The 14,594-nt window shown below is 42.7% G+C and overlaps 1 protein-coding gene across 1 annotated transcript in view; it reads right to left on the minus strand.

The window, feature by feature from the left end:
- The window catches only part of OTUD7B (OTU deubiquitinase 7B), a 153,490-nt gene that overhangs the window by 58,516 nt on the left and 80,380 nt on the right, over positions 1-14,594 (minus strand). The gene's annotated exons all lie outside the window — the stretch shown is intronic.

Genomic DNA, 14,594 nt, shown 5'->3' on the forward strand with positions numbered 1-14,594 from the left:
TGGAACGCTTCAGGCAAGTGAGTAGCCATTCCCTCCTCCAGGGGAATCTTCTCCACCCAGGGATCGAACCGAGTTGCAGGCAGATTCTTTACCATCTGAGCCACCAGATAAGCCCATGTTATATAAAGCAGAACTCACGTTAAGTGCTGTGTGAGGTAGGAGGACCTGTGGCTATGAGAACATAAGCCTTGCCTGGCACAGAGCAGACTTTCACATTTGTTGAGTGAATAAAATATTAGACAAACGTTGACTGTTTTAAATAAGAAGAGCTGTTTAATAACAATCTCTTTATGACAAACACAAAATAGGGCCACCCCCTGCTATAATCTGACCAAAGAAATGCTGAATTTTAATTCAGATTCCTAACATCCTGGCAACTGGTTTGCATTTTCAAAATGTTGTGCCCATTTCAGTTCAGTTCAGTTCAGTTGCTCGGTCATGTCTGACTCTTTGCGACCCCATGAATTGCAGCACGCCAGGCCTCCCTGTCCATCACCAACTCCCGGAGTTCACTCAAACTCACGTCCATCGAGTCAGTGATGCCATCCAGCCATCTCATCCTCTGTCGTCCCCTTTTCCTCCTGCCCCCAATCCCTCCCAGCATCAGTCTTTTCCAATGAGTCAACTCTTCCCATAAAGTGACCAAAGTACTGGAGTTTCAGCTTTAGCATCATTCCTTCCAAAGAACACCCAGGACTGATCTCCTTTAGAATGGACTTTAGGCCTATTTAAAAACAAACAGTCGACTTTTCTATCCCCTGACTACTTTCTGAAGTCCTCAGATTCTAAAGGGAAGGAGAGGAGCATAGACACTTGAGAATTATCCAACTCAAGACCATAAAATTGACACTTGAAACAGGAAACTTCCTGGACAGCTATATCTCCTGGTAATACCCTAGGTTTAGATTTGAAGATTTTGAGCCTGGGACCAAACTAAGGTCACAGCCACCCCCTTTGCCAGCTAGATCTGAAGTAGGAGGAAAGGTCCACAGATGAGGAGTCTCAAAAATCTAAAGCTGTCTTGTTTCACTAAGGCCCTCCCAGAACCAGGTTATGCCCATCTGTTAACTATGTCTTTCTAGTCTTGACTCCACTACCACAGACTATTAGGACCAGGTATGAGGTTCAAAGTCACGCTCCACCCTCAGTACAAGGCCAAATTTTACTTTTGGCAGTGTCTATGAAAAGTTTCCAAACTTGAAAGCTGGGCCAAGTTGCTAGTCAAACTCATTTAAGTGACCACACTTTACAGCCTTGTCTGGAAGTTTAGGGGCCAGGAAGTGATGGAGTTGCAGTTGCTTTGTGCCTGTTTCTTGCTCTGACCATCCATCACTCATTGTTGTTTGTGCAGTTGCTCAATGGACTGCTTGTTTTGGGTTAGCCCAGGCTGTGTGGGTAGCAGTGTGGTCAGCTGGGCTGGAAGCCAGGCCACCTGGGTTCTGGTCCCCGCTCAGCCAACCCCTGATCCATTAAGTGACTCCCTATTCCTGTGTGTCAGTTTCTCTGCCTAGGATCAGGGGACCTCTTTTGTAGTGATGCGTGGTCACTCAGGCTGTCACTATGCTAAACTCTCTGAAACAGCTGTCCGGTGTCATTGTCAGCAGCCAGAACACAGGTGGTTATTTTTTCTGACAGTTCAAAGAATAGTAAGGAAAAAAAGTAAAAAAAACAGCAGAAAAGGCCCTACCTGTGTACCCAGGGCCACACACCCTTATCTGTCATTCAGTACAAAGTTCTTCTCCTCCCTAAAGGCTTGTTTCTGTTTACTCATTTTAGTGATTCTAAGGGCTGCTCCAAGGAGTTCCCAAGCTTACCAAATAGCTCAGAGGTTAAAGTGTCTGCCCGCAATGTGGGAGATCTGGGTTCGATCCCTGGGTTGGGAAGACCCCCTGCAGAAGGCAACCCACTCCAGTATTCTTGCCTGGAGAATCCCACGGACAGAGGAGCCTGGTGGGCTACAGTCCATGGGGTCGCAAAGAGTCGGACACAACTGAGCTGCTTCACTTCAAGGGCTGCTCCTAGGAGTTCCCAGACCTTTCACTCCACTTTATGCAGGAACAGGAAAAAAAGAGCTTTGCCTTTTCTGCAGAGGAACTAAAAGGAGAGATTATTTCAACACTTGGGGCCAATGGATAGACTAGAGGGAAATGTTCAGAGAAAGCTATTTTGCAGCTAACCAGGAAAAAAAAACAGCAATTGTTTGCATTTATATGGTTTTGTGGTAGAAAAGAAAACCAAACCAAAATAACTTCCTTTTCACTACTATCACTATAATTTAGCCAGTGGTTATGTGGAGTTTAAAAAACTATATATTGTTTGTGCCTGGGAACCTCAGAGGACTAACTCAGAATTCTTGGGATTGAGGACCATGAATCTATATTTTTTAAAAATATCCACGGTTCTTATAAGGTGAAACGTTTTCCTACCCTGTGGTGACTGTTGGTTTAGTCACTAAATCGTGTCCAACTCTTGTGACCCCATGGACTATATAGCCCACCAGGCTCCTCTGTCCATGGGATTTCCCAGGCAAGAATACTGGAGTAGGTTGCCATTTCCTTCTCCAGGGGATCTTCTCAAACTAGGTGTCAAACCCATGTGTACCTGCATTGCAGGCTGTCTCCTGCATTGCAGGCAGATTCTTTACCACTGAGCCACCAAGGAAACAAATGACCAAGCAATTCCACTTCTAGATATTTACCCAATAGAAATGAAAACATGTTCACAAAAAGCTTTTATGTAAATATTCATAATAGCATTATTCGTAACAGGTCCAAACTGGAAACATTTCAGATGCCTACCAATGGAAAAATGACAAATACACTAGTCAAAAAATGGAATACAGTCTTTAAAAATGAACCCCATTTAAACACAACCAAATGGATAAATCTCAAAATCATTTGTTGAGGAGAAAGAAGCCATTTATATGAAATTCAAGAACAGGCAAAAGTAACCTTGATGACAGAAATCAGAGCTATAGCTGCATATTGGTGGAGGTAGATTGAATAGAAAGGGGGCACAAGGGAAATTTTTGAGGTGATAGACATGTTCTGTATCTTGACAGTGATAGCTGTTACACCTGTATGTCAAATTGTGTACTGAAGATCTGCACGTTTCATAGTGTGAACCTTACTTCAATTTAAAAAAATAGAAAAAAATCATGGATTCCTTCATAACACTTAATTAAATTATAAATTTACTTTTTTTCATCCATTAGATTGTAAATGTTCACCATTTTTTAATTATAGTACCTGGCATACTGCTTTAACCATGGCAGTCATTCATTAGATATCTATTGAGTGAATAAATGAATGAAGAAATTGACAGCTGAGACCCATTGCTTTGGTAGCAAATATCAGACTCTATACTAGAGTCACATCTAGACTTAGAATAACTGCATATAGTTTTATATATATATATAAAAACTGGGTCTATTTCCAGGCCTTTTATCTGCTTGCATACCTTTGCTAGATTATGCTTCCTAAAATGTTTCATTGCTATTTTCCTTTCTTTTCAAAAGCTGTAGCAGCATGTTGGGCACTTAACCAGTATCCATTCCCCTTCTCTCTCTTTGCTTGTAGAATCCTGATCATGTTTAGGCAGCCATCCTTTTCAGCGTGGCCATGGGCTTCAGGGATATTGGCTCCAGCGAAGGGTGGGGACTGAGTGGGAGGGAGATGAGTAAACACTGATGGATCTAAACTAATCACGGGGTTCCATTGCCCTTGCCAGTGCCTGGCTTAGGAATATGATAAAATTCTCTCCAATGTGAGATCTGAGGAAGTCGACTAGACTTCCTTGCTCTTACAAAGAGACAAAGAGAAATAAGAAATGATTCTCTTCTGCTGCTGAGTGTGGCTGGATTTAGAACTGCTGTTCTGTTTGGAGGACAAGGTGACATACTAAGGGTGGCAGAGCAAAAAAATGCAAAGAATCTGGGTCTTGGGTGAACTGCTGAATTAGCCAACCCTCAGCCATCCTCCTTGAAATTCTTATTATGTAAGAATACATCCTCCTTATTGTTTAAGCCACATTGAACTTAGTTTTTCTATTGCTTGCAATGAAAAGCATCTCAGCTAATATAGCCATCAGCAACTCCTCGGTATCTATAAAATGAAGCCAGTCTGCCCTGTAAGATCCTATATAACCTGATCCCAGTCTAGTACTAACTCCAGAATGTGGCTTGTTAACTTCCATCTCTCCATTTGTGTTCTGCTTTCTTTACCACCAGTGGTAAATATTAACAACCAGCTCTCCATGTGTAAAAGGCCCGGATTTATAGCATTTACCAATTTCCATGGTGTAAATATTCCTGCTCTGATTAATTTCATGCTGCTAATGTGATGTCACTGAACACAGACTTGGGGAGAGACATGCAACCAACTAGCCAACTAGCAAGCCAGTAAGAGCACTCTACAACGCTACTACGCACCTTCCTCTCCTCTGTCTATAAGTTTTCTCACTGGAGTTCAAGGCTTAACCTGTATCATGCCCTTTTAAAGACATCCTATAAAATCTTAAACTATAAATATCTTCACCAGTCAACTGGAATCCAATAATTGCCTTGAACTGTTAGTCTTCATAAGCGTTTGCTCATCTGTCAGCTATTTAGTCCATTAATTTAAGAACCTAGGAGTGGGCTTCCCTGGTGGTTCAGTGGTTAAGAATTTGCAATGCAAGGGACACCAGTTTGATCCCTGGTCCAGGAAGATCCCACATGCTGCAGAGCAGCTAAGCCCGTGCACCACAACTATTGAGTCAGCTCTCTAGAGCCCCATGAGCCGAAACTACTGAGCCTATGTGCCGCAGCTACTGAAGCCCACATATCTAGAGCCTGTGCTCCACAAGAGAGGTCACAGCAATGAGAAGCCTGTGCACCACAGCGAAGAATAGCCCCTGCTCACCGCAACTAGAGAAAGCCTAAGTGCAGCAGCGAAAATGCACCACAGCCAAAAAAATTAAATAAATAAATCTTAAAGATAAAAATAAGAAAGAACCTAGGAGTAACAAAACAGCAAGAGAGAAGAGTTCCATGATACAATTCACTTTCCCACATCTTCTAAAGGGCTCCTAAGGTTAAGCATTAAGGGAACTGTGCTGTGCTAAGTCACTCAGTCGTGTCTGACTCTTTGTGACTATATGGACTGTAGCCTGCCAGCCCCCTCTGTCCATGGGTATTCTCCAGGCAAGAATACTGGAGTGGTTGTCATGCCCTCCTCTGGGGGATCTTGCCGACCCAGGGATCGAACTCATGTCTCCCACAGTGCAGGCAGATTTTTTTATGGTCTGAGCCACCAGGGAAGCCCATTAAGGGAACTACTAAACAGAAAATCCTGCCTCCAGGCCCTAGGAGTGCTAAAGATCACTGGAAGGAATGTTGTAAATAGGACTTATCAGTTCTCCATTATTTCAAGTGCTGGTCCCCAGGAGAGCTATGTTAGGACATTAGCTACAGGGCTGTTGGCAAGATTTGGGCTTGTTTCTATTCTGCTACTGACAAATCCACTGAGGAGGAGAGAATGGGCATTTAAGGCTATCAGGGACCTAGCAACAGGTAGATAAAGAAAGAGAAGTCAGTTCCTGAAGCTTTGAAGATAGCAAGTGCTACTTTACCTGACTGGAATGCCATTCAAGTCGGTCAGCTTCATCTCCACTTCACAGGTGACACACCCTCATATTTGGAGGAAAAGCAAATATTTCGACTGCTACCACTTTGGCCGACACAGTGAGGAGAGGTCAGGGAATGGAGTGACTAAGTCACTCTGTCCCCTGACTAGGTCAGCACTGGGAGGCAGGCCAAATTCAGGCTACTGGAAACTGATAGAGCATTCAGGGGACAGGAGATGCAAGACCGCACCAAACTCTTTTTTAATGTGACAAATGGCCCACATTGAGCTCTATGGGTACTGCACATTAGGAATGTTTTCTAAATTAGAAATACGTGCTTCTATCCTGCCTTGGAGAGCTACCATCCAGCTATAAGTGGTACAGTTGAGTGACTATATGTAATTGGCATCCAGTAGAATCTCTCTTATGATGTGCCCTCTGAGTGTCGCTTTCCAGGTTACTGAGCTAATCAGCATTAGGTTTGTTCCCATGTTGCTTGTGGTCTGTAGACAAGCCTGCCGATCATACCAACTCCTCATAGAGAAGTAAACAGATGATAGTTCTTCCAGCTGGGAAAAACAAAATCTGGGTCTGAAAAAATATCACGAGATTGCCTTAGGTTACACTTCCCCTAGCATGTCAGGTAAACTTCCTAGTTTAAGAAGAGATCAAACCCTGAGGTGAGAAGAAATTAGAACAAGATCAAGAACTAGGGAGAGCCATGGATGAGTAAATTACTCTAGGAACACCCAAGAGAAAACTGTGAGACCAGAGGGACCTTGACTATGAGAAAGCATTGACTATGGGAAAAGAAAGGAAAGAAACCTGAGGGGCTGATAATTGAGGCCTGCTTGAAGAGGGCTTCCCTGGTGGCTCAGTGGTAAAGAATCCACCTGCCAATGAAGGAGATGTGGGTTTGATTCCTGGGTCGGGAAGATCCCTTGTGAGAAGGAAATGACAACTCACTCTAGTATTTTTGCCTGGGAAATCCCATGGACAGAGGAGCCCGGTGAGTTACAGTCCATATGGTCACAAGAGTTGGACACGACTCAGCAACTGAACAACAAAGAAGGTTACAGATGCTAAACAGAGGCGCTGCTCCTGCAACCATGTTTAAATGGGCCAGTTTCCCCTAAGCAGTGACCTCGGGCTCCTCCCCCGGGCGGGAGATCACACACAAGTGGCCTCTCTGCTCTTACAGGCCAATAAATGATACTGAATATAGCACGAGAATGCTCGCCTCCTTATTTAGATCCTCTACAGGAGCAGCAAAATGGGAATTAATACCACTCCATGAATTCTGTTGATATTTTTAGGCATCCACCGTGTGTAAGGAATGCAAAAACACAATCATAGCCCTTAAGGAGATTTCATGAACAAGACCAGGCATTGGAAGTCCAAATCCTTTTCTGTTTAATGCATATCCTTCACCTAATCCAGAAAAAAAAAAAAAAGAAAGAAAAGAAGAAAAGAAAGGTGATGTAGACTATAGAAGGACAATATGGCCTTTCATTACAGACATCCATTCCTAAAAGAAGCTGAAAGGGCCAATTCTCACTGCCCATACAGTACATTCTGTCATTTATTACCTGCTTCCTACAAGACTTTCCTTTTGATCTTTAGTTTCCTCTTCCCCTCCTTCTCAGAGAATAGTATTTATATGGCCCTTTTGTAGCAAACCCCTTCTAATGTCCAGAGCATGGTAGTTACTTCTTCTTCTTTTTTTTTTTTTTTAACATTTATCTATTTATTTATTTGGCTGCCCCAGGTCTTAGTGCAGTAGTTGAAATCTGGGATCTTCCATCTTCATTGCAGCACATGGGATCTACCTCCCTGACCAGATGTTGAACCCGGGCCCCCTGCATTGGGAGCGGGGAGTTTTAGCCACTGGACCACCAGGGAAGTCCCACAGTGGTGGGACTTAACACTGAGGCACAACCCAGTGAGTTGGTGTCATTCTGCCTATTCTGTGGGATAGCCCTAGCACTGATTTTTACTGTAGATTTACTGTAGAAATACACAGACTCTGTCACTAGAGTCCCTTCTTAAACCCAGATAAGTTTTCTTTTAGTATCTGAATCTATTGTCAATACCTCTACATCAAATCATTAAATCTATTCCTTTCTCCCGGTTCCCACTGCCATAATCCTAGCTCCTTACCTCCGACCTAAACTACTGTACAAAACCCCACTAGTCTCTTGTCTTTAATCTCTCTTCTCCTATTATCCTTCATGCTCTGTCTAAACCTAAGTTCTAGTCACATCATTCCCCTGTTCAAAAGCCTTCAATTGTCCTCAAAGAAAATAATAATGATAATTATTATTATTATAGGTATATTATAATATAAAATTAAATATTATAACTATATTACATATATTATTATCTTATACTTAGAGTAAGTTTTTTTGGTCATTGTGGTTGGCACTATACATCCCTGAAGGACTAAAAGAATTCAAAGAGCTTGTAGATTGCTTTGGGATAATTGTGTAAACTGAGAAAGAAAACATGTAATGTTACTTAAAACCAAAATTGACTACAACTGCTGCCTTTTAAAGGCAGTGATGTAATTCACATAGCAACGGAAAACTTATTCACACTGCCTGTTTCCCTCACAGAATTATAAGAAGGGAGTGGTGGCCTTTGCCAGCCTCAGTTAGTCCTTCTGATTCTCAGGATGGGAACTGGAATAGATGATTCACAGATCAACACATTACTGAGTCCTTGTGTATATGCATGCTAAGTTGCTTCTGTCGGGTCTGACTCTTTGTGACACTATGGACTGTAGGCCACCAGGCTCCTCTGTTGGGGATCTTCCTGATCCAGGGATCAGATCTGAGTCTCTTGTGTCTCCTGCATTGCCAGACAGATTCTTTACCACTAGTGCCACCTAGGAAGCCCACTGAGTCCTTCACTATAACTCATCAAAGAAAATAAAATTATCTGAAGGGAGCCCCATGGAAGGGGGTCAAGAAAATAAGGAGCCTTTAAAGGAAGAGAAAGGACTGAGTAATATAAAACTTCTTTATTGCCTTCAGCAAAGCTTAACACATACACAAATACCCTGTGTGAGGAATATTTTTTCGGGAAAATGAAAGTGGGCATTGCACATCTTGGGACAGTGGGGTACAAAACAGCAACAGCAACTAGAGATGGTGAACTGATCCATCCATTGAACCAATCAGTACCCAGGAAAGCCATAAGACACCCCTTCCCCCACCCCCCCGACCCTGGTCTTAATTCCAGGGGAGACTGAGGGCTCTTACTGTGCAGGAGAATGAGCTTAAGGCAGTTTCATCTGAATCTCCCTGGCACCTGTACAAAAGCACTGGATCCTTCACAGAAATGTGGGTTATGATTTACTGAGAAGTGTGTACTACTCTTTACTCCTGTTCTCTGTGGGGCTCAGTGTGGTGCTCAGCACCCACCATGCGTGTGTGCTTAGTCCCTCAGTCATGTTCAACTCTTTGTAACCCCATGGACCGTAGCCCACCAGGCTCCTCTGTCCGTAGGATTTCCCAGTCAAAGATCCTGGAGTGGGTTGCCACATCCTTCTCCAGGGAATCTTCCCAACCCAAAGGTTGAAGCCCCGTCTTCTGTGTCTCCTGCATTGCAGCGGGATTCTTTACCTGCTGAGCCATCAGGGATGCTCACATGAGTACTGAAGAGATACCTATCTGATAATAGTGTTGACATTTCTGTTTCATTGTCCTTTCATGTCAAATGGTTGCTCAAAGGCCTGGTCCATCATGCATTTTCTGCTCCTCCATCTGTGGTCACAAGAAGGGTTCCCTCCCTCCCATGTGAGTGCTGCTGTGGCCACTGCCCCGCTACCCAGGGGTGAAATCTGCCATGGATCCTGAAAATGGTAGTATTCTTAAGGCCTTCTCCTCAGTGAAAAGAAAACTCCATGCCCCTTTCCCAGACTTACTGCCACCCACACTCTTTCTTCCTGGAGAGGCCTCCAGGTAAATTTTGCTAATAAGAAAGGTCCCAGATAATTAGTAAAGGGAATTGGAATCACAGAGAAAAATAATGGAAGATACCATCCTTGTGTCCTATTTAGTAAAACAAGGATCTGAGCAGAACAATCGGTAGCCTCTGTGTGTTTGGAGGGAAGACAGTAGACAAGAGAAGAAGCAAAAGACAGGGGCTTTGTAGTAGAATAAGAATTATAAAGGGGGTTCCCTGGTGGCTCAGACCGTAAAGAATCCACTTGCAATGCTGGAGACCTCAGTTTGATACCTAGGTCGGGAAGATCCCCTGGAGGAGGGCATGGCTACTCACTCCATGGTCATTCTTGCCTGGAGAATCCCTTGGACAGAGGCCTGATGGTTCATTTCAGTCGTGTCCAACTCTTTGTGACCCTATGGACTGTAGCCCACCAGGCTCCTCTGTCCAAATTGGAACCTGGTCTTCCAAGTTATAATGAAAATATATTTGTGGAGTGTGGAGCATAAAACATATTTTATCTAAAAACTTGTTAGTATATGGGCCTCTATTGGTACTCTTGCCCCATGCCTACAAATGTTAAGGGTGACCCTATTTAAAATACAGTGCTAGGACTTCCTTGGTGGTCCAGTGGTAAAGAATCTGCCTGCTAATGCAGGGGACATGGGTTTGATCCCTGGTCTGAAAGATTCCAGATGCTGCAGGGAACCTAAGCCTGGGCACCGCAACTACTGAGCCTGCATTCTGGAGCCCGCAAGCTGTGACTATTGAAACCATTTTCTGCAACAAGAGAAGCCACTGCAATGAGAAGCTTGTATACCGAAACTAGAGAGTAGCCCCTGCTTGCTGCAACTAGAGAAAGTCCAAGTACAGCAGGGAAGACCCAGTGCAGTGAAGATTAAAAATTAAGAAAAAATTTTTTACATAAACTGCTTGGGACTAAAGAACTGGGTTTTTAAGAGAAAATATGCTTCCCTGCTGGAGAAGGCAATGGCAACCCACTCCAGTACTCTTGCCTGGAAAATCCCATGGACGGAGAAGCCTGGTGGGCTGCAGTCCATGGGGTCACTAAGAGTCGGACACGACTGAGTGACTTCACTTTCACTTTTCACTTTCATGCACTGGAGAAGGAAATGGCAACCCACTCCAGTGTTCTTGCCTGGAGAATCCCAGGGACGGCGGAGCCTGGTAGGCTGCCATCCATGGGGTCGCACAGAGTCGGACACGACTGAAGCGACTTAGCAGCAGCAGCAGCAGCAGCAGCAGCAGCATGCTTCCCTGCTATTGATTAAAAGCTTAGCTACAAACCTAGATTTTTATTTACAGCTACTGACTGATTTATCTGGAAATTTTCCTCTAAAGTGAAGTAGACCCCTATCAAATAATTGTCTGTATCTAAATATTACCCTTTCCCTAAACATGTTTGAGGTAACAAAATAATTATGGGCACTTGTTGATTTCTTACTTTCCAAACAAGGGCTTGGATCCTGGCCTCTAGTCTGCCTCCTCTGACCCTGATGGGGTCTCTCCTGGGGAAGCCCCTCCCACTTCTCATCGGCTTGGGCTTTGTCCCCCTCCTTCCACTTGCATCAGCCTCCTAATGAAATGAAAGTCACATATTTTTAAAGTAGCTAGATTAAAAGACTTTTTAGTCAATAGTAAATGAATAGACTTTTATATTCCTTTTTCTCAAAATAAAAAATAATTAACAATTTTTTTAAGTGAGTCAGATTTTTTTCCCCTTTGGGTCATATACTTTTAGTAGGAAGCACTCTATTTTGCTGTATCTAATAACGTACTGTAAGTCTTTTGATGTCTGATTTTTTTCCAGTGGGGTTAAGGAGGAAGGCAGGCAGCCTTGGGCAAGGTCCCAGAGACTTGGAGGACTTGAGTAAGGTATTTACTCACAGCAGCTGGGAGGGAATGAAGCCAGAGGGTGAGTGTAAAACTATACTAGGGAGGTCTGGCAGGGGTTAATTATTAATCTGGAGAAGCCAAACCTTGTCATCAAGTCCAAGGGGCCAATTGAGAGCCAAAAATAGAAGATGAAGTCAGAGACCAAAAACTCAGTAAACTTAAGTTCCATGATTAAGGCAGGTATGAGGTGAAAGAGTCCAGTATAGAATGAAATAGGCTGAGCCCTAGAGCTCCCTGTTGTGGAATGAGCAAACAAGGGCTAAGCCCAGGTCAGGTTTAGTGAAAAAGACATGAGAGCAGCAGCCCAAAGGAATCCAGGCTCTAGTAAATGAATACTTTTCAGATGATGAAATTACTTAGTAATTAGTCAACAATATGTATGAAGAATATATAAGATGTATGAGAATATGCTTATGTAAGTCAGTAGCTTTCCTGAAGAGAGGCAGAAGGGAAGGAAAGGTGTGAACGTGGACATTTAAAGTTCACTAACATTGCAGGCACAGTGGCTACTCTCGACTTTCTCTTGCCACCGAATGCAACATGTAACCCAGGCATTTCAACAATTTCAACTGTTAAAAAACACAACAGCTTCTTATTCCAAAATGAAGAACAATCTAGCATATCTGTCTCTTTTTTAAAAAATTATTCTTCCTGCTTTGTTACCCAAGCCTCTGGAACTTGAAATGGAAGTAGTGATGAGTCAGGGTTAGTTCCAAAGTCTTCATCTGTAACAAATACCACAAAATCTCCTGCCTAATTCCAAAGCAGCTGATCTGGCTGAGGGAGCAACTCCAGCCCTTGGTCCCTGTCCACACGTGCTCATGTGACGAGAGCATGTACTTCATGTGGTTCTCAGACTCTGGTCTGACCTGGAAATTCATTGGAAATAGACCTGTGGGCATAGAGAGATTTCACAGGCCATATAATGACATCTTATCACCATATCTCTAAAACAGGCTCTGCAAATCACAAACAACACATGGGAGTCTATCCCCTGGGCAGGTCAGTGAGGAGTTGCTCTCTATTTACCTTCAGTTTTATTAGGCCCTCTATTATCTCACTGGATTCATCTTATGTTCAATAGTAGCTATGTTTTTAAGACCCAAGAGGGGAAAAAAAAAATCTCAAAGCACCCAATTACTATAAACTTTGAAGAATCTCTTTTTCTAAAAGGCCAGAACATTATCCTCAGGATCAGCAGCCTCAGCTAAGGAATTTTCATTGTTGTTCAGTTGCTAAGTCGTGTCCAGCTCTTTATGACCCCATAGACTGCAGCACACCAAGATTCCCTGTCCTTCACTGTCTATTGGACTTTGCTCAGATTCATGTCCACTAAGTTGGTGATGCCATTCAATCATCTCATCCTCTGCCTCCCCCTTCTCCTGCCTTCAGTCTTTCCCAGCATCAGGGTCTTTTCCTTCAGCTAAGGACTATTAGACGCCAATAAGATTTTATTGTTTGCCATTTTTGTGGCAAGAGGTTTATCACAACTAAATGATAGCTGGCAGTGGGAAACTAGACACCAGAAAAGACAAAGAGATGCCTCTTACCTGGTGTATAGTCTAAAAGCAGAATCAGAAGGGACTATGACAGAAATACAGAAAGATGCAGTAAGCTGACCTAGTGACAGCCATACTTCCTGCTTATTCCTATGGATGTCAGTGACTGCTGATAGGATTTAACTTTTAGCCGAGAACTACCTCCTTCCTAGTTGGAACACATCAGTTACATCAGTTCTAGGGACATGAAAGGTAATAATTTCTCAATGGAGCACCACACTTAGCATAAAATTAACACACAATAAAATACTTTTCAAGCATATATTTGCACAAGGCAATGGAATAAGTATTCCTTTCCACAAGGCAAATCTAGTCCCTGCTTAGTTTTTCTAACCCTTATGATCTATTTTAGATGACAAATTATATGTCCCTTCAAACAGAGCCATTTTCATTTTGTTGTCAAGGATGAGACCATACCAAACAATAATGTCTGAGGTAACAGGAGCTTGTCCCTGATTATTGCCTCTGCACACTGGAGAATAAAGGATCTCACAGGCTTATGAGGGAACATTAGCTTAAATAGGAGGGGAACAATAAAGAGGATGAGGGATTTGAGTACAAGGTGATAAAGCCTAGGAACAGATGGCTTGATGAAGAAGACTAAAGAAGACTAAAGATATTGATTCCTATGCTGCTTTCCATGTTCTTCACAAAAACTAGAAAAATTATTTTTGATCTTTTAGGAGCTTAGCCTGAGAGACATTATATGACAAGAATTGTAAGGACATAAATATAGCTATTGAGAACAAATATCTCAATAAGTAGCAATAATTGCAGCTATCATTTTGGACTGTATTACATGCCAGGCATAGAAAGCTAAAGGATTGATGATGCTTTTCTTACTGAATCCTCTCAGCAATTCTTCTTTTAATTCTGAGTCTTCAGTGAAGCCTTACAAGACACCACAACCTGATCTGAATGGAGATGTGGACAGTACACTATATGAGTGACCTCAAGAAGAACTGACTAGAATCAGGGACTCAAATGTCTTCAGGACTATCTATAGCCTTTGTTACTAATGAAGAAAGTAGGGAAAACCACTAGACCATTCTGGGGTGACCTAAATCAAATCCCTTACCATTACACAGTGAAAAATAGATTTAAGGACCTAGAAGTGATAGAGTGCCTGATGAACTATGGACGGAGGTTCGTGACATTGTACAGGAGACAGAGATCAAAGCCATCCCCAAGAAAAACAAATGCAAAAAAAACAAACTGGTTGTCTGAAGAGGCCTTACAAAAGCTGTGAAAAGAAGAGAAGTGAAAAGCAAAGGAGAAAAGGAAAGATATACCCATTTGAATGCAGATTTCCAAAGAATAGCAAGGAGAGATAAGAAAGCCTTCCTCAGTGATCAATGCAAAGAAACAGAGGAAAATAACAGAATGGGAAAGACTAGAAATCTCTTCCAAAAAATTTAGAGATACCAAGGGAACGTTTCATGCAAAGATGGGCACAATAAAGGACAGAAATGGTATGGACCTAACAGAAGCAGAAGATATTAAGAAGAGGTGGCAAGAATACACAGAAGAACTGTACAAAAAAGATCTTCATGACCCAGATAATCA

Source organism: Ovis canadensis, chromosome 1 (genome assembly GCF_042477335.2).
Source record: "Ovis canadensis isolate MfBH-ARS-UI-01 breed Bighorn chromosome 1, ARS-UI_OviCan_v2, whole genome shotgun sequence".
Lineage (NCBI taxonomy): Eukaryota > Metazoa > Chordata > Mammalia > Artiodactyla > Bovidae > Ovis > Ovis canadensis.